Source organism: Theobroma cacao, chromosome 2 (genome assembly GCF_053813885.1).
Source record: "Theobroma cacao isolate CCN51 chromosome 2, ASM5381388v1, whole genome shotgun sequence".
Taxonomy (NCBI): domain Eukaryota; kingdom Viridiplantae; phylum Streptophyta; class Magnoliopsida; order Malvales; family Malvaceae; genus Theobroma; species Theobroma cacao.
This window is the reverse complement of record NC_142640.1, coordinates 20545080-20567307: the sequence shown is the minus strand read 5'-3', so window position 1 is coordinate 20567307 and position 22228 is coordinate 20545080. Positions and strand designations below refer to the sequence as shown.

The 22228-nt window shown below is 33.3% G+C and overlaps 1 non-coding gene across 1 annotated transcript; it reads right to left on the bottom strand.

Annotated features, from left to right (window-relative positions):
- Positions 1-4927: 4927 nt before the first annotated feature.
- LOC148764143 (small nucleolar RNA snoR104) lies at positions 4928-5044 on the bottom strand. The gene has a single exon (XR_016024949.1). It is a non-coding gene; the product is annotated as a small nucleolar RNA snoR104 (small nucleolar RNA).
- Between the last annotated feature and the right edge of the window lie 17184 nt (positions 5045-22228).

The following is a 22228-nucleotide window of genomic DNA, read 5'->3' as shown; positions in this document are numbered from 1 at the left end:
TATAATGTGATGAATTATGTATTTGAAATATTATGTTGAATTGCCAATTGATTTGTGGCATGTGATGTATTGTTTTGCAAAGATTCTCGTTACATGTTGTTGTGTGCCATGCATTGAAATGTAATGTTGAATGATAATTACAATCGTGCGTGTACGGTGTGGGAGTGCACATGACGGTGCCGGTAGTGTGCGGTGTGGGAGAGCACACGCCGATGATATATGCCATGTGTGGTGTGGGAGAGCACATGATAATGATATATGCCATGTGCGGTGTGAGAGAGTACATGATGATGATATATGCCATGTGTGGTGTGGGAAAGCACATGATGATGATATATGCCATGTGCAGTGTGGGAGTGCACATGAGGATATTAGCTATGTGCAATGTGGGAGTGCACATAAGCTGAGTTGAGGTTGGCGGGTGTATGTGCGAAGGCATGGTGACTAGTGTGGGGATGACCTTGGTGTATGTTTGAATTATCTATATATTTATATATACATAATGTATATGTGAACTTTTACATGCATGTGCACCTGTCTTGTAGAATAGAGATTTTTGGAAAATGTAATGTGACTGAATTGTATATTGAAAGTTGATATTCTTAAATGTTTTCAAAATGAGTTGAAAAACAGCATGGTATCGAGTTTTGTTTGTGATATACAAATTGCATGGTTTCAATACAAGTGCATCACGTTTTCAAAAAAATCTTCCATATCGTTTGCTTGTTCCCTTCCTATGTTCACTCATTGAGTTGATACTCATTCTTTTCAACTTCATGTCTTAGTTTTCAGGATCGAAGGTATTTGGATCCTAGGTCGAGGTGCTCCCTCTTATTTATTTTTCGGTAGGTTCACTACAACTCTCAATGATAGCACCCTCGCCCAGAGTCACTCCGTTGGTTATCAAGTGTCTATAGTATGTTTATATGTGATGGTTTAATGTAAACTGTGAGATTTGTCGTAAACTTTGTATGTACTTGGTTTTCACGATTTAAATTTTGAAGAGATTGTTATTAGAAAGTACGAGTTTTAGATCTTAAAGAAAAAGAAGTGATATCTAGACTACTGACAGGTTTACATAGAGAAGCTTGCTTAGGCTTGGTGGGCTATGCCTACTGGGCCCATGCCTCGGTCATGGCTCGGGTTTTGAGCTGTGACATCTACAAAATCACATCAACTTATATATGAATTGTTACCTACCATGTTATAACATTTTGCTACATGCCATGTTGAAAAAATGTTATTACATGTCATTTTAAAAAAAAAAGCTATTACATGCCATGTAGAAAAAATGTTGCATGCCATATTTAAAAATATTTTGCTACACACCCTTTTGAAAAAAATGTCGTTACCATGTTGAAAAATTTTTTTCTACACGCCATGTTCAAAAATAGTTTGCTATACACCATTTTTGAAAAAAAAATTCTACATGTAATGTTAAAAAATTTTGCTATACGCCATGTTTACAATGTTGCTGCACGCCATGTACAGACAAATTTTACTAATTGACAATTTTGGCCATTTTACTATACGTCATGTTCAAAAAAATGTTAATACACGTCATGTAAAAAAACATGTTGTTACACGCCATGCCATGTTCAATAGATTTGTTATACACCAAGTGCATTAGAGTTGTTACATGCATGCAAGGCGTACAATAACTCTAGATAGTGTTTTAATTTACATATTACACTTGAAACTTCAACACATCAATTTTGGGGTTTTCTGAATGTAAACCAATAAACCCTAAACCCTAAATAAATAAACCCAACAACATACCTTGATGTCATCTTTGCTCATTGGTTTGTAGATCAACGATGATATGGTGAGAGATAGATCGACGAAGATATGGCAAGAGATAGACAGAGAGAGATGGCGATGGTGGCAAAATTAGAGAGAGCTGGATGGCAATTATTATTGATTTCTCACGCAAGTACACACTATCGCAAACAAGTAATATAGTGATGAAGTAGAGTATCAATCCCACAGAGATTTGTTCATAAATCTTCACTAAGTACTAAAGTTTATGACAAATTAATCTTATTTAAGCAACTAAAATTTTCAAAAAATTAATTAAAACTAAATTAAAGCAAACACTAAATTTACTAACAAAAATTAAAATTACTTAAGGAAGCCAGTAGACTAAAAACTAAGATTATGAGTTCATTCAACACTTCATCTAATACCAACTTCTCTTATTATTTACATTCATAGGTAGTTTTACTAACCTAGAATCCAAAGCTATGTACAAGTCTCCGTTGAGATGCTTGCACAAATACCTAACTTAATTGGGTCACTACATGTCTATAGTAATCAATTAAATAAGGTTCATTATGCTAGTGTTCTAATTTGGCTATGTATGGCAATTGGTATATGTCTACTCGAATTGCGAATCAAATCACCTAAGTGATGGGAACATACATTATTCCAACCTTAATCCAATTTAAAATCTCTCTATTGAGTCTCAATTAGATTCACAAATCATTTAATTGTTGATCAGGCAATCAAAAGCATTAAGAATAAATTTCAATAAGCAAAACTATACCATTCATGATAAATAAAAAGAGAAACTAATATTCAAACTACATGTTGAACCACCATAATCCTAGAAAAGCAAATTAGTTCATGATATCGAAGTAAAACATTATCCAAAGAAAATTAGCCATGAATCTAAGTCAAAGAAAATAAGAGAACATAAAAACAGAGAAAAAAACTAATGTTAAAGCTTTGATCTTGAATCTCTTTCAATCTTTCTTACTTTTTTGCTTTGTTTTTGGCTCCAATTCTTCAGAATAGCTGCTTGCCATCCAGTCTTCAAAGTCTTTAAAAAAGGTCCATTAAATAGGCTCTAAATAGCCTAATTTCCATATTCCCTCATAAAAGCATGTGAAGCTAATCATATTTATATTGTTTATAATCAATTCCCTTGAATAGTACATTGTTTGGATCTTTATAATTAATTTTTTTCTTTTAAATTTTGTTCATCTTATCACGAAATTAATAAGGATATTAGCAATTGTGTTGTACCTCGAAGTGATCGCATTGTTTTTTGGGCTATAAATTTTAAATTGCTTGAGGAAAATTGAATAACTCACGGAGTTCTTATTTACTTTTTTTAGTACATCTATGAATTGGCTGCTCATGGAGTTCATTACCTACATCGACCAAGACTAACGTTTCAAAATGCTAGATTCTTTTTTATTTCTATGGGTAGCAAGTTTGGGATCTCATTTTTTGGTTCTCTAACCTTTTACCTAAAATTATAGCACAGTTTACTCATATTATGTTCTTTTTCTAATTTAGGAACTTAGTCAAAACAAATTTTATATCAGCAAGACTTTGTTCACCTTCGTCTTTTGGTAAGGTTGTTTAATTCTTTTTTCAAATTTCTATACATAATTAGTGACTTAATAGAGATTTCACAAAGGTGTTAATTTATTTGTTTTATTTTCCTTAGGAAAATGTATGTTCACCATGTATTATGATGCAAATGCACATAAAGGTGTCAATAATTATTTATTAGCTATTTTACATAATATGATTTGTACACTTTTAATTTGATATGACACTATATTATGGTGCATCTAGAGAATTCTTCTCTTTGATACGTTATTTCTTACTTATATTATGGAACTAAACAAGTACCATTCTATGCTATTTTTTATGTTTTAAGGCACTTACATCTCTTTTTTACAATGAAAATAATTGATTTTTAATATTGCCCTACTTTATTAGTCTATAACTTCAATGAAGCTCTCTTTTTAAGTTTTGTACTATTATGAATAAAATGTACAATGAATTATGCTAATTTCAAGTGAGTGCTACAAAAAAGCTGTGCAAAACCAAGCAAATCATTTGTATAGCTTTGCCTTAGAATTATGCTAATTCTGTTCATAAGGAAAAACTTTTTGTTAGGTAGGTGGGAATGAATGTATCGAATTATAAACAATCTTGGAATTGTCTTTCATTTTCTCTTCATAGATACAAAAACTTTTGTGTATAATTATTGCTGCAAAAGCTTGCTTAATTACCAATAAATCAAATTCAATAGCTTATTTCTCCAATCATATACACAATATTTAATTAAATACTACTTTTGTACATTTTCATATCCTTCATTGTTTGAGGTTCTTTATTTCAATTTGTTAATATATGGATTTTTTTATTAATATGGTTTCTCCTTTTCTATTTTTTTTACCTAATGTTATTATCTGCCTCACCTTCATTTATTTGTTGACAAACTTCGTACTAAGCTTAAGTTTTTATTTCCTTTTTCCCCATGCAAAGGGCCCTCTAAAACAACCTAGTCATGAAAGAACAACTTCACTGAAGTCTTTTTGCCCACCTCTTAATACCAACAAATTCTCAAATATCACTTACAATTATAGCCCACACTATCTTATATTTTTTGTCTACAGGTAGCTTAATAAATTGAACACTGTAATCTCAACTTTTCTATAGAACCCGCTACCTCTACCATCTTAATTTTGTTCTACCATCTTGATTTGTTCGTAAGCATTAACTTTTTTGTTAAGTAGGTGGGAATAAATATATAAGATTATAAACAACTATGAAATGCTCTTCCACAAAAAGTAGGTGGAAATGAATGTATAGGATTATAAACAATTATTTAAGGCTCATCCACTTTGTACTCATAATTGTAATAACTTTTGTGTATATATATTTCTATAAACACTTCCTTCAAGGCCTTTTATTTGATCTGAGCACAACGCATAGGGTCAATCCTAGTGAGAGGTAAAACCAAGCTCAATAAAAGAGTTCTAATGCAATAATTTTTGCTAATAAAATGTTCTCCATAAGGAAAATTCTTATGGAAAAAAGTTAAATGATCATAATATATGGTATGCTTAAAGATAGATCTTTTTTTTTCCCTCTTCAAAAAGAATGTTAGATCCAATATTAAAAGCCATGTCTTTGGAGATATGTGACCTGCAAGACTCACTTAAGCACTAAAAGCAAGGAACTACAAAAACTTCTATAGAAAGATTGGAACAGGTAACACCTTAGCTTTTTAGTGTTACCCTACTTTACTTCCATGTAAAACACTATTAACGTAACGCCCCGTACTTTGATATGTGGATTAATAGAACTTGTTAGATATCAATTGAGGATGAATTAATGATATAAAGAGTGATTCGAAAGTGAAGCAGGGCATAATAAGATATTTTGGATGTCAATGAGGCAAGTGAAAAATTTTAGAATAAAATAATATTTTTATTAATAAAATAATATTAAAATATTAATATTTTATTCAATCTCAAAATTTTCCATGAAGAAGTAATATATGGTCAATCTAAGTGGGGAGAAGAAGAACGAGAAAATTTTGGAGAAAAATGACGTTAATAGGACCCGCGTGTCTTTATTAAATAAAGCTAGCGTGGGTAAGTAAATATTTAAATATTATGGTGATACGACGTTGAAGTATAAGCTTGATATTTTGTTGGTACAAGTGTTAAGGAAGCAAAATGAGAAGAAAGTGGAATTAAAAGATTGTGGGAGGATACAATTAAAAAAGGTGAAAACCTTAGAGGGCAAAATGATAATTTTTCCATTAAGTTGGTCAAAACTTCCAAATGAAGCTTTGACTCTTTATCCTTATCCCATGGTTGGCTCTTATCTCCAACCACAAGATATTTCTTCTTCTCTTCCATCCTCCTAACACCATTTTCAAGCTTCCATGCCATTTTTACCTTGCCACCATGGAATTGAAAAGAAAAATGGCTTTATTTTGCAAGGAAAACCGTACCTTTGGAAAAAAAATAGATGAGATTAGTTGGAGGAAAGGAGAAAGGATAAAGAAAAAGTGAGAAAGGAAGAACAAAATTGGTTTTGGTGATTCAAGCAAGGAAAGGTAAGGATTCTTGCTTTTAGCTTGAGTAATCTTTGAAAATGAATTAATGATTAAGAGAAATGTCTTGTGGCAGCAAAGATTGGCTTGATTGGAGAAAAATTTGTGACATACAAGCCAATAAACTCGTGGGTACATGATGGACTCAAAGTGGAAAAGGAAAACAGTAAGCTTAACACTATGTTTTAAAGCCTACGGTTAGTTGAATATTGTGAGAAATTATGGTTGTTGAAAGGATCTATTTTAAGTTTGTATGGAATGTTGTTTGAAAGAAATGAAAAGGAATATTGTGGATGGTGCTTTGAGAAACAAAGTATTGAAAGTTAGATAGATAATGATGCATGTAAACTTAAAAATAATCAAGTGAAAGTGAGAATGATTGTTGCTGCCATATATGTGGGTTATGTGTGAAAAATATAAGACGAATTTGAATAAAAATGGCTGAAAAAGGTTAATATGGGTGCTAGAGTCATAAATAAGTTGCTAGTAATTATAATTTAAAGAATTATGCAAGCAAAGGATAAAGGCAACTTTGGTAAAAATGTGTCGAGATGTATATGAATATGCAATGTTAAGTGAGGAAAAGTGGTGATTCTAGCATAGTATGAGTTATTAACATGATGGTAATGTTTGAATAAGAAGAAAAATGGGAATGATAAACACTAAGATTACTAGATTTGGTTTATTGCTAGGAAGTGTGCAAATGGAAAATGGACACCGTGGTGATCAACTAAAGGAGAAAACGTACCCGGATAAGTGGCGAAGTGATATCCTGCCATTGTAAAGTGCGTGGGGGGTGCCTATTTCAAAAAAAAATTCCATAGCTATATAATGTTATACATTTTATAAACGTAGTCGGATTTCATTAAATGCAATTGTGAAAAACATGAGCTGCTAGCCTCGATAAGAGATTTTTAAATAGATATACAATGATTTATACATTGTTATTGTGGAAAGCATGAGCTGGTAGAACTCGTAGGAAATTATGAATGCAAGTTGTTTTGAAATTGTTTTGGATATATCTATAGATGAGCTATATACGTAAAGTGTTTTAGAAATAGGGAAACAAGCCTTTTATACTGTTTTGCCTTTAAAATATGTGCCTTGTATTTGTGGGTGATATACATACTTTAAATGAAATAGTTAAATGATTTAAAATGCAAGTTTTGAGCACCAGTTTTAGTCCGGTCTTTGATTAAGAGAATACACTATGCCATTTTATGTGGAAAGTAATTTGAAAGGTTATTGAACCTTGGTTTCAAATAGTTTTAAGCGAAAGACTTGGAAACCTTGATTTGATTTTTGAAAATGGTTTTGACAAATCAAGTGCGTCGAGAGTAAGCCAACTGTCACTTCGATTAATCGTGACCCTCGTGCACGATGAGCTCTAGCTAGAGAAACTTTAAGTCACCAACCAGCGGTTAGGCGTGGTAGGGGCCATGACTTATGATATGTATACATGGCTAGGCCACGAGTGACCCCGGTTGAGTAAGACTCCCGGATCTGTACGGTAGTGATCGCTTGATTCTTCGATGTCGGCCAACATCATGGAGATTGCCATGGCTATGGGAAATCCAGTGAAGTAAGACTCTCGGATTGTTATGAAGTGGAAGTGGGTCCACGTATTGATATTGAACTCTCCTACTCGAGAGCTTTGTGAGTTTTCAACGCACACTCTCTTGCATGGTGGGGAGTTAAGATTTTCTCTACAGCTCCCATTGTTTAAATAAAAGCTTTCAAAGCTTACTTGACAAACATGAGTTGATTTAGGTGGTTGTACACTTGATTTCTTTACATGCCACACATTTTGGGAGTCTGCACACCTTTATACTATATTTCATATTTTGATGGCAAATGATGTTTCTAATAATTAAAACTCTTTCTGTTTCACTTATTTTCAGCATTGTTTTGCCAAAGAAAGCATTGTGTTAGGATTTTACGATATTATTTTTACAAAGCACAAATATCCTTCTTGTGGTTTGGTTTATAAGATCAACATTTTATATTCTAGTTTTATCATTCAAATGATCTACTTATTGCTTGTTTCCCATCTACTCCCTGCTCACAGAACCGATGATCACTAAGTTTAAGAGACTCACCCCCTTATTTCCCTTTTACAAATAGTGATCAACTAGCGAGCTATTCATCGGCATTCATAGTCCACTACGATGTAGGTAAAGGCATCTCCTAGTACCCTATTTCGAGTCACTCCACTGCTAGAGGTTGAGTTGTAGCACTTTATTTAATTAATTGTAAATGGATAATGGCCTTGGTACAAGTATTAAATTGGAGATTTTAGACTTCATTGTACATACTTATGAGTATATGTTTTAAAGATTGAATTGATTATGGTAATTATGGTTCAAGTTATTATACAAAAGTATATGATTTGAGAACTAATATGGATTGGTGAACAAATATAGTGCATTATCGGGAATCTCTAATAAGGCTTGCTTGGGTTTGGTGGGCTATGCCTATTAAGCCCATGCGCTGGTCATGGCCCAGGATTTGGGCTGTGACAATTAATATAGGTTGGATGGATATTTACAGAATTGGCTCTCACCTTTTGCACTAATCCCTTTAATGTTGATTGATCTACTACATCACTTCCTACATAACATGCTTGCAATGTAGGCACAGAGTTTTGAGTGCACAGGACATGTATGATGTCTACTTCTTACATCATCAATTAACTTCTTATATGCAGATGACCTTGGCTTTAATCACACTAACATGTTGCCCCGTGTGCTGCCCTCGAGATGATAAATTTTTTTTCAATTGAGTTGAGAATTCTTTATAAAGTAGATATCAAATAGTAATTATATCATAATATCTAATTATTGGTGTACATTGACATGTACAAAATATATAAGTGGTGTTAGTGTAGCCATTTGTGGTGGTGCTTCTATACAAAAAAGAAAGGCTTTGTGTTGAACAATAGCCAATTGTTTTTGTGTAGATTGTTATTGATAACTCTATGATATAGAGTTATTTGAGCTTAATTTTGATAATAATTTAGCTTAGTTCTTGTAGTAATGCATAAAAATTAGTAGGTTTTATTTAATTCTTCTCAAGTAGTTATTTTAGGTGAGTCATTCTAATCTTAGTTAATTTTATGCTTAATTTGATGTTAATGTGGTTAAGATAGGTTGTTATTGATTTATTTGTGCTTTTGTTTGTGTTTGATGAAAGAAGAATTTTAGTGCAAGAAGGAGAGCAATGTTGGGGTGCAGACTTTCACTGCATATATTTTAGTATTTCAGCCATTACTTTCTCTACATAGTTTCAAATGAAGCGATTCTTGGATCATTGGAAATATAAGAGAAAAATATACAACTTTCATGTTTACTACTTTTCTCAATTCTGCCTAAAAGATTATCAAAAATCATGTTGCAGTTGATGTACTGTAACAGCCCTAAGGCAATTATGATTTCTGTTAATTAATTGGGCAAGGCTACGACTTACATAGTCTAAAAAGGAAATTGTCACAGCCCAATTTTTGGGCCATGACAGGTGCATGGGCTCAATGGGAATAGCCCACTAAGCCCAAGCAAGCCTTCCCGTATGAACCTATACTTCAACCCCTTTATCATCCATATTCCCTTTTAAGTTCCATAAATCATAATGTTCAAATAATAACTTCATTGAAATCGATTCATAAAATCCAAGTATATACTCATAATGGTATTCATCAATCTTAATATAGATAAAAAGTCTGTCAAACGATTCTTAGCAAATCACATCCAGTTTACATGTACACATTCAGAGACTCTGAATGTCAGCGGAGTGACTCTAGGCGTGGGTGGTAACACTTAGTATCATGGCAAACCTACCGAACAATGGATAGGGAGGATCACCTCGTCCTAGGATCCAATCACCTTTTACTCAGAAACCTAAAATATGAAGTTTAAAACGTGAGTATAAATCGAGTGAGTGAACATAGGAAGGGAACAAGCGACGATTAGGAAAGTTTTAAAATCATGATGCACTTAGATTCAAAAACAATGCAATTTAGTTTAATTCTTATTAAAACCCCTCATTTCAAACTTGATTAACTAATCCCTTGATGTTGAAAATCCATGATCAACCGTGAGGTTAAAGAAGTAGAAAATATGGCAGAAACCAAGCAAGGTAGTAAACATGACAGAAGGTTTCTCGTTGAAATACAATTCAATTTGAAGATAATTAGCAAACTTTCAAGGTTCAACATGCAAGATTTCACATACATTACATCCACCTACTATATTCATAACTTTCTCTTACACATGTATATATACATATATAAACATGGATACCACCATGTGAGACCTCAACCCCTATAGGCTCACAACGAGGCATAGACGTAATAACCCGGGCTAGGGGTAGTTTCGTCATTTCCTCTAATAAGTTCCCAAAAGGAAGTTTTCTACTATTTAGGGTCTAAATACGCATAAAAACCAAATAAATGAAGTATAATGATGAAAACACGAAGAAAACTATATGTGGCAATAATTTTCGTAATAGGGGCAAAATGGTCATTTTGCACCCCGAGTCAAAATTTTAAGTTTTTGTAAACTCGAGTAGTTTAGATCATTGTGGACCTTGTCCCAGTGTCAAAAAAATAAAAAGATTTTCCAAAGGATTGGAGAAGAACAAGTTAACTTACTAAAGGGCATTTTTATAATTTCTAAGGGAGTTGAATAAGTTTGAGCTATAAATATCTTCTCCTTCCAGTAGCTTCTTCATTCTCTAGCAGCTTCTTCTCCTTCTTCTTCTTCCATCTCACATTGCTTCCATCCTCCACGGAAGCTTGATAGGAAACTTTCACAACTTTCTCTCTCTAGCTCTAATTTTAATACCTTTGTGCCCTTTTGACTAGAACCCTTGTGCTCTTTCACTATCTCACTTTAAAACCCTCAAAAAGTCCTTTTTCAGTACTTTCTCTCACTAGTTGGAGGTTTTAGAAAGAGAAAAAAAGATTTTTCACATTTTTTTGGAACCTATTGGCAGAGAATTCCACTACAAAGAAACCCTAAGGTGAATGATGAACTAGGCTTGGTTTTAAGTTGTTGATAATGGCTAGTAATTGGGATTATGAGTTGTTTTATTGTTGAGTTGATTACTCATTTTTAGTGTGATTAGAGTAGTGCAAGGAATAGCCATTTGATATAGTTGGAAGCCAATTAGGAATGACTAGAAGAATTCGAATTAGAAACTTGCTTTTGGAGTGATATTAATGTAAATTGGATTGGTTGTGATGTTATGTGTGTATAGGTTCCAACAAGGCCTCACTTGCCCATTTGAACCATTAGTGGAGGTTAGAGTCGATTGGAGGTTCAGCAATATCGGTGAGTGAACTGCATTTCAAAATCGTTTTGGGAATGTGACTGTTTTGTACAAAGCATTTGAATGATTTTATACAACTTTTTCTTAAAATAAGTGCTTAGGAACAAGCTTTTTGCTAAATGGTTTTATGTTGTGATATGTGGTTGTTATGGATTCATGCACTATTGCATTATGATGATATATATATATATATTATGCATGATAGTTGATATTGTGTATGATGATTATAACCGTGTGTGTGCACGATGTGGGGGGATGCATATGTCGATGATGATGGTGGTGTTGGAGATGGATGATGATAGTGCCCGTGTGCACGATGTGGGGGGATGTACACGATGGCACTGATTGTGCACAATGTGGGGGGATGCACACGATGGCTCCGGCTATGTGCACGATGTGGGGGGATGCAAATGAGTCGGGTGTGATTATGATGATATTCATGTTTATCTATGTATTTATGCATATCTATGCTTATGAAATGAAAGTTCATGAATATGATATATGATTGAAATGCATGTGAAATTTGGCATGATGAATCTTGAGAAATTCCCATTTTCTTGCAAATTGATCTTTATTGCAGCACCAAATGGATTTTTTGTGCAAAGGAGGCCCCTTTTTCACTTAAATGCTCTGCTTCTCGCTGCAGCAAGAAACATTCTGTTTTGGCAACAGAAAACTTGCTGTAGCGAAAATAAATCTCGTTGCAGCCAGAAACTCTAGGGTTCTGATACAGTGCCTTCACTTTTATGAAGATTTTAACCACCTTCCTGTCTGAACTGGGAAAAGTGGTAAACATTAAAGTTGTAACCCTGTAGCTTTCTAATGGTCAAAAATTAGGTCAATTGGACTTCTGTAATGGAAGATATGCAAGAAAAACTAAAACACATGCAAACTGGTACTGTTTCTCACTACAGCGAGAATGAACTTCGTTGCAGCGAGAAGCATTCTATCCTACATGTTACCCTATTCAGTTTTTGACATATTTTTCACCCATTTAAGTTCATGGATTGATCATGGGTTTGTGAAACACTATGAGGGCATTAATTAAGGTTTGAAATGAGGGGTTTTTAGTAAGAAATTAAATCAATTGCATTGTTTTTTAAACAAGTGCATCATGATTTCCAAATTCTTCCTATTGATTGCTTGTTCCCTTCTTATGTTCACTCATTGAGTTTCGTACTCACGTTTTTAAACTTCATGTTTTCAGATTGGAGGTAGTTGGGACCTAGATTGAGTTGCACACATATGCTCACTTTCTTGGTAGGTACTACGGCATCTCAATAGGCACATCTTCATTGTGGTCACTCCGCTGGAAGTCAAGAGTTATTTTGTTTTATGAGTACGTTCATGTGATGTAAAATACTAAGATACATGTCTTAGATGAAATATGTATATTTTAACTATTAATACCATCATGAATTGAAATGTTAACATCATTTTGGGTTTATATTAATGAAATTCTTGATTGTTATAGCCCATTATTAAAGTGATTATAAGTTGGAACTATGAAAGGTGGCTTGAGAATAGTTGAGGGGATGTTAACCAAGATTACATAATAGGCTTGCTTGGGCTTGGTGGGCTATGCCCATTGGGCCCATGCCCCGATCATGGCCCCAAAATTTGGGTTGTGACAAAGGTGGTATCAAAGCTCTAGGTTTAGTCGAGTCCTAAGGATTCTCGTGTCAGTCAGCGGAGTTGTCGGAGTTAATGTAGAGTCTTGCCTATGATTTGTGACTACAGCACAAGTCATAGACAGGAGGCTATATGAACTCTTATTCCTAGCAACCTACCTTCTTGCTAACATTATGTAAAGGTCATAAGTGGTGCCGTTGTCCGGGTTTGAGATGCCACCCGAGACACAAACTATTATTAGAAAGATTTTTAAGAAAATGCTCCTAATGAAAGGTCAATATAATGATATATTCCTCAGACTAAGGATGGAAGAAAGTGGAGCTGGACTGTTAAGTCCGTAATAGTTTATTCATTTGGTGGAATTTTGATTTGAACCCATGGTTAAAAAAAATTAAAATTAAAATTTTGGAGACTATGGATTGTATTTGAGGTTAATATAGGGAGGACATACGATAATGGTAATAAGAGCTGTATTTTGACTAGAATGAATAGTGATTGTTATGACTCGCTTGAGGTTTATAAATTTAAGTATCGAGGAAAATGTAAACCAATGTTTATGTGCACGGAGGTAAGTGCACTATGTTAATTGAGCTTGACATGCCCCTATAGAAATGGTGTGGGCTTTTGAAATATTATATAAGCATATTAGTGTTGAATATGTGTATAGTAGCTTAAATGGAGTTGGTTTTGATTTCAACTAAGTGATTGCGAGATTCCAACGCTTGGATTGAATTATTGTGGTTTATGGTTATAATTGTATGAATTAGCTCAAGGGTGAAAACCTCGAATTATTGTAATTGATGTATGGTCATGAAGTAAAAAGCTAGTAAATGATCTACTCTAAAGATGAGCTTGAATTTTGCTATGCTTAGTGTGGAGCCAAAGGATTAAAGGACTAGATGTGGATTTAGCAGTTTGAAATTAAATGACATGGAAATGACAAAGTTAGTCTAAGTGCCATATGGAGTTCTATATGAAAATCGATATATGAATTACTTTAAAGGTCAATTTAAAAATATATTTGGTTCAATATGCAACCTATGATGTAAATGATTTGTCTTGAATATAACTTCTCCAAAGGTAAGGGACTTAAAACATGTGGATTTTCAGATATGCTCTAAGAGGAAGTTTTTGCATCCCAAGCTTAAGAAATTTTAATCTTATGACTGCAAAGGCAAGATACAAAAAATTATGTGAATTGTTTATCTTATGGATGTAATTGGTTAAGAATTGATGAGCAAAGTCAAGATCTCAACACTAAGTGGTGTACAATTTGATATATGTGTATCTAAGAGTAAATTTGGAGATCATTGCTTAATCAATTTATACTAAATGTTATGGTAAAGGTATGTGAATGCTAGTAGTGAAGTATGCCCAAAGTGAGATATGTTGAGACTAATGTTCCTATTGCAAACTTGTGATAGAAAGCTAGTTTTGCAAATTGTGATTTTTATGACCATGAAAATATGGAGGTTATCAATATGTAGGCATACACTTGGAGTTGTACATCTTGTGATCCCCATGCATCATATGGAAGGAGATATCCCATAAGGGAGTTTATCTTGATTTATGGTTACATGACTATAGGCTTGGCATGAGACTGAGAATGCCCTAGCATAAATGTGGAATGTATTGTGAAAGGTTAAAAAGCCACATATACCTTAACAAGGTCAATAACATGAATGAAGGGGAAACATGGATGTTGATATGCTGAGCATAAAGAGTTTAAGGATAATTAATGCAATTATACTAAGTTAGATGGTATGATCCGAACTAAGAACACAAACACCTTGGGAGATTTTAAAATAATGTCCAGTGGGGTCAGTGAGCTAAAGTGTTATCGAGCATACAATGAACAATTAAAGTTATGAGTGGCTTTGAAGATAAGCCTTTGATTAATTAAGTTCTCAATGGAACCCTATTAAAGGAAGTGTTTAAGTGTTTTGGAAGTGTATGGAAAAGCATAAGAGAATATATTAGCTTGACTTACTATAAGAGGTCAAAATTGGATGGCCATGAGTGGCTTGTGAACAATCAAGCAGTGTAAAGTATGTGCTCATAAAGGAAGCTATGATTGGTAGATAAAGGTGGAACTTTAGAATTTCATTGTCATAGTTATTAGATTATATTTTGTATTATATAATATAACGTAGAACATCAATGATGAGGTTGTGTTCAATGCTTTAGGCCTTGAATTGTAAGGTATGGACATGTATCCACCTTGTGAATACCTTGATGAGATAAATCCGAAAGACTTTTCACAATGAGAAAACATTAAAGCTCAAAGAGCAAATGGCTATACAGTCAAGTTGGGCTCGTGACTGACATGTCACATAAGTATGAAGATATGATACAAGCATAAGTATACTTGGAAATACTGGTTTGAGGCAATGATTATTCTACCATTTTGTGGACCCGATGAGGTTCTGGTCTCAACATAATTATAGACACAAAGCATAAATTGTGAAATGTGCTTCCCCACAAGTTCCAATTTATTTTGAGTAACTATCAAGATAAAGTGCCTGATAGGGATAGTGGAAGGTTGAATTATACTTCAAATGTTGAGAAAAGAAGGGTGACATGGTTTGATTATATGATACTACCCTTGGTAAGGGAATAGAAAAACGTTACGGGAATTACGGAGATCTACTTAAAAAAAAAAGGATGATGATTTGAAAATTCAAGTACTCGTATATGAGTAAAGATTTGGTAATGAGACATGACCTAAAGTTGGAATACTACAATATGAATTTTGACTAAGAAAATTGATTTATAAATCACTTGGTGTTTGGAAATGGTGCCAATTAGTGGTTGACTCTTGTATGAGAATGGAATATTGAAATCAGCTTTGTGTATTCACCACAAATAATGAGCATGATCTAGCCAACCAAGAGAAGAAATTATTCTAAACTTGATTGTTGGTTATTTTGGTTTTACAGATGGCTTATTGAGCTTGATATGCCTAAGTCTATTCGAAGTTAAAATTTTTGGAAATATATCTATATGGATATATATGTTGCATATTGGTATAAAAGCTCATACGGAGTTAGTTATAATTTGATTTGATGATGATATTCTATCAATGGTTATAGTGCTAGACAATGATTAAGATAATTTATCGCTAATTTTGGTAGTGAACAAATAGATTATAATTCTGTTAGCTTAAAAGTAAGTGTTTATACTTTTGGTATGAGTTCATCAAATTCTATTATATGATGATAAAACTTGGTGTTTTGATATAGCCTGAGAGGCTTGGTATATGACCTAGCTTAACTATGAACTAGAAATTGTTAGGCTATTATGAAGTACACAAATAGAGAAGTATGACATGAATTTAATATCATAAGGGGCAATGGAAAATGATGTATCAGTTTTGGTATAACTTCAATATATATAGTTTTGAGATATAAAGATGTGGGGAAAAGTTTATAGCTTATACGTAAAGGTGTGCATTTGGATTCGTATAATTAAAAGTGTAAAATCTGTCTTGATTGATATAAAGCTCATGATTTAAAATGAATGATTATGGATTTAATTTTCTAAGGTAAAAGGGACTAAAAGAAGTTAATATCAGAAAGGCCTTACTAGATGATTCTTAAATTTTAAAGTGCACTTAAGGAGCAACAAATATTTAATTTGATCTTCAAATTGATAAACTGATGAGGCCATGAGATCTGATGTTTTAAGTAAATTTGAGAAATATCAAGTTAGATATGTTGTGGGTGATTGATGACGAACAAATTAGCTATGACATAGGAAATGTAGAAATAATTAGAAATCAAAATGAGACTTGGAAAGGAACTTTAAAGGGAAAATTTTGAGCAACATTAATCTTGAGAAGTTGAGTTATTGATTAAAGAGATTGATTAAGATTATAAGGGGGTATGCGGAATGTCAAGATTATAAGTTGAGATTTATCTAGTGAGCACTCGAACATGAAAGTATTGGAGTTTGTTTTTGGGAAGATGGTTACTAATGGTTACCGGATTTGAATCATCCGTGATGTTAAACATATATGAATAAATAAAGAGTGTTTGATCCTTATGTATTATGAAATGCTTGAATGGAATTTGTATGGAGGTATGTGAAACGGAATAGAGGTTGGTTGACCATTTAGACCCATAGTCAATGGTGGAATAAATGCTTGAATGTTGGAAGGTTTGATAAAAGATCAAAGTAAAGGAATTGTGGATGGTTAAGTAAACATGCATGATTGATGATTTAAGGATGATTTGATTGAGGTGTGACCAGAATTAATATCATATTTGAATTTTCTTCATAAGATAAAGAATGATGTTGTTTTGATCCAACAAGAGTAGTACACATAATTATATATTATGACATCGTTGAGTTTTCTATAAAGATTGGAAGTTGATATAATGCATAAACCAAGATTCTATGTTAAGAATGCCCAACGAGAGTGATGTGGCAGAACTTGAGAACTTTGATTATTCACCCTACGTCGATTTGAATTCGATGAGGTAACACGGGAGGCCGAGGAGGAGATGCGGACAAACTATCCCCACCTCTTTGATGCTTAGAGGTACATTACCTTATAGTTAAATTTAAATTCGAGGATCGAATTTTTATTAATGGGGGAGAATGTGAGACCTTAACCCCTATAGGCTCATAACGAGGCATAGGCGTAATAACCCGAGCTAGGGGTAGTTTCATCATTTCCTCTAATAAGTTCCCAGAAGGAAGTTTTCTGATATTTAAGGTCTAAATAAGCATAAAGACCAAATAAATGATGTATAATGATGAAAATACAAAGAAAACTAGATGTGGCAATAATTTTCACAATAGGGGCAAAATGGTCATTTTGCTCCTCGATTCAAAATTTTAAGTTTTCATAAACCCGAGTAGTTTAGATCATTGTAGAACTTGTCCCAGTGTCAAAAGAATAAAAAGATTTCACAAAGGATTGGAGAAGAACAAGTTAACTTACTAAAAGGCATTTTTGTATTTTCTAATGGAATTGGATAAGTTTGAGCTATAAATATCTTTTCCTTCCAGCAGCTTCTTCTCCTTCTTCTTCTTCCATCTCACATTGCTTGCATCCTCCATGGAAGCTTAATATGAAACTTTCACAACTTTCTCTCTCTAGCTCTAATTTTCATACATTTGTGCCTTTTTGACTAGAACCCTTGTGCTCTTTCACTCTCTCACTTTAAAACCTTCAAAAAGTCCTTTTTCAGCATTTTCTCTCACTAGTTGGAGGTTTTAGAGAGAGAAAAAGAGATTTTTCATATTTGTTTGGAAGCTATTTGAAGAGAATTCAACTACAAAGAAACCCTAAGGTGAGTGATGAACTAAGCTTGGTTTTAAGTTGTTGATAATGGCTAGTAATTGGGATTATGAGCTGTTTTATTTTTGAGTTGTGTACTCATTTTTAGTGTGATTAGAGTAGTGCAAAGAATAGCCATTTGATATAGTTGGAAGCCAATTAGGAATGACTAGAAGAATTTGAATTAGAAACTAGCTTTTGGAGTGATATTAATGTAAATTGGATTGGTTGTGATGTTGTGTGTGTATAAGTTCCAACAAGGCCTCACTTGCCCGTTTGAACCATTAGTGGAGGTTAGAGTCGATTAGAGGTTCAGCAATACCAGTGAGTGAACTGCATTTCAAAATCGTTTTGAGATTGTGACTGTTTTGTACAAAGCATTTGAATGAATTTATAAAACTTTTTCTTAAAACAAGTGCCTTGGGGACAAGCTTTTTTGCCAAATGGTTTTATGTTGTGATATGTGGTTGTTATGGATTCATGCACTATTGCATTATGATGATATATATATATATATATATATATATATATATATGTTGTGTATGATAGTTGATATTGTGTATGATGATTATAACCATGTGTGTGCACGATGTGGGGGGATGCACATGCCGGTGATGATGGTGGTGTGGGATATGGATGATGATAGTGCCCGTGTGCACGATGTGAGGGGAGGGATGTACACGATGGCACTAATTGTGCATGATTTGGGGGGATGCACACGATGGCACCGACTATGTGCACGATGTGGGGGAAGGCACATGAGCCGGGTGTGATTATGATGATATTGATGTTTATCTATGTATTTATGCATATCTATGCTTATGAAATGAAAGTTCATGAATATGATATATGATTGAAATGGCATGTGAAATTTGGCATGATGAATCTTGAGAAATTCCCATTTTCTTGCAAATTGATCTTTATTACAGCACCAAATGGATTTTTTGTGCAAAGGAGGTTCTTTTTCACTTAGGTGCCCTGCTTCTCGCTGTACCGAAAAACATTCTGTTTTGGCAACAGAAAACTCGCTGTAGCAAAAATAAATCTCGCTGCAGAGAAAAACTCTCAGGTTCTGATGCAGTGCCTTCACTTTGATGAAGATTTTGACCACCTTCTCGTCCGAACTAGGAAAAGTGTAAACATCAAAGTTGTAACCCTACCTCTAAGCTTTCTAATGGTCTAAAAATAAGGTCAATTAAACTTCTGTAACGGAAGATATACTAGAAAAAAGGAAACACATGCCAACTGGTATTGTTTCTCGCTGCAGCAAGAAACATTTTGTCCTACATGCTACCCTATTCAGTTTTTGACATATTTTTCACCCATTTAAGTTCATGGATTGATCATGGGTTTGTGAAACACTATGAGGGCATTAATCAAGGTTTGAAATGAGGGGTTTTTAGTAAGAAATTAAATCAATTGCATTGTTTTTGAAACGAGTGCATCATGATTTTCAAATTCTTCCTGTTGATTGCTTGTTCCCTTCTTATGTTCACTCACTGAGTTTCGTACTCATGTTTTTAAACTTCATGTTTTCATATTGGAGGCAGTTGGGACCTAAATTGAGTTGCACACATATGCTCGCTTTCTTGGTAGGTACTATGGCATCTCAATAGCCGCATCTTCACTGTGGTCACTCTGCTAGAAGTCAAGAGTCATTTTTTTTTATGAGTACGTTCATGTGATGTAAAATACTAAGATACGTGTCTTAGACAAAATATGTATATTTTAACTATTAATCCCACCATGAGTTGAAATATTAACATCATTTTGGGTTTATATTAATGAAATTCTTGGTTGTTATAGCCCATTATTAAAGTGACAGGTGACTTGAGAATAGTTGATGGGATGTTAAGCAAGATTACATAATAGGCTTGCTTGGGCTAGGTGGGCTATGCCCATTGGGCCCATACGCCGATCATGGCTTAGCAATTCAGGCTGTGACACAAACATAGGAGCATCTATCTTAAAAAAGTAGAACTTCATTTAGCAAAATGAATGCATCATAATATTTTAAAAACAAAGCAAATATAATATAGAACAAAAGTATAATTATATGTTTATATATACCACTATTTCTATTGAGTTAAAAATGCTTGTACTGTCATAGGATGGACCAAATTTCAGAGATAGAAATTATCCTTCTTGTTGCTAAAGTAAGGAGATATCGTACCATAGCTTTCCAATCTCGTTTGACAATCAATCATTCCCTTAACAATGAGAAAAAAAATTTTCACACAAAAATTGGACCATTAATGATAGCACAAAACATTGCTATTCTTAACCTTAGAGATCGTAAAACAATTAATTTGACAAAAAAAACTTCATCTAGCAAATACAGCAATAAAGAGAGACTAAATCACGCAATAAAATTACCTAACTTAAAAACATGAGTGTGATTTGGCAGCACAAATGCATATTAATATTACACAATGTTGAACAAAAAATTAATGCCACAGATGCTATTTATGTTAACTAAACATGAGATAAGAATAGAGTTTGTAAACATGAAAGGTGAAAGAAGGCTCACATTTTGTAAACAGAAAATTAAATGGTCACAAGTAGCATAATTCAACTATTAATCCATACATAATATAATCATTGCATGTGTTTATAAAATGAAAAGACATAAAGCAAAAGGATACAATAGATAAGAAAAAAAGAATATCCATTTTAATGCACAAAAAACTATTTGTTTATGTATGTCGTCGGTTCTATTAACCTAATAACAGTTGTGTTGTCATGCATGGTCCTTAAACACCATGAAAAAAATAATTTAACCTAACAACAAAATAAGAAAATAACCTTCTCATTACTGCAATTAATCTTAAACACCCAAAAAACCTTCACTACCGTCTCTGGATAAGCAACATTAATGCTGAACAAAATGTTTTGATGCAATATGTGTGAAAGAATTAAATTTAGAACTCCATACACCCACTCAAAGCTCACCTAATGCCACGCAGAATCTGATTAACAGTTACCTCAAATAAACAAATAGTTGTTTCATCCAAGTTTATTGCAAAACAAAAAAAGAATCAAGATCAAAAACATGTCTAAAAAAGTTAGAGGATTAAATTTGAAAGTCCAAACTATCATTTTTATAAAGTCAAATGATTAATTTCAAATAAAATATAATTCCAAACTTAAGTGTACCTGAATAAGCAATTGCGTTACCAAAGTTTACCGCAAAATAAAAGTAAAAAAGAAATTAATAATGAAACAAATGAAAAAAGAAAAATAAATCAATAATAAAAACACATAAAACAACTATTGACTCAACAAAGATACTCGAATTTTCAATACATACTCTTATCTGGCTATATTCAGATATCAACAGTTGCACTGTCATGGAATGGTTAAATTTTGAAAAGAGTAAATATCCTTCTCATAACTAAAGGAAGATGAAGGCATATCGCAACTTGTCAATCTTGTTTGACATCCACACCTTCCCTTAACAGTGAGAAGGATTTTTTTTCTAACCAAAATTCAACTATCAATAACAATACAAAATGTTGCTACTGTCAAGCCCTACCTTATAAAATATTAGCCATGTCATTCATGTGATTGACAATATGCTTGCATACTTGAAAAGCCCTAAAAAATCGTCAAAAGATGGTAGTGTACCTAGTAGTGCAACTAAGTTGAATTAAGCCTCAAACTAGACCAAATAAAGATTTTAAGATGAAATTGAGAATTTTAAATTCCCAGAATGACTTAAAATGGTGATTCAGAGTTCAAGGACCGATTTGGAGTCAAATTGGAATTTTCATGATCTAGGGGCAAAATGGTCATTTTGCCACTCGAGGTTAAGATGTGAATGCTGGAAAAAGTTTTTGATCAAGATTGACTATTTAGAACATAATTTGAGTTTGAGAAGTGAAAAATTTTAATTTCGACATTTTTTCGAGCATAGGGGTAAAATAGTCATTTTACCACCCCAAGGGCAAAATTGTAATTTTACACCACCCAACACTTGTCCAGCACATGGATTTTACCCAATACTATCATGGATAATTGAGGAAATTTAATTGGTGGAGAGAGATTACTTAATGGGTAAGTATGACACATGGACCAATGGAATGGGACATGTGTCAAGTTTATATCCATTAAAT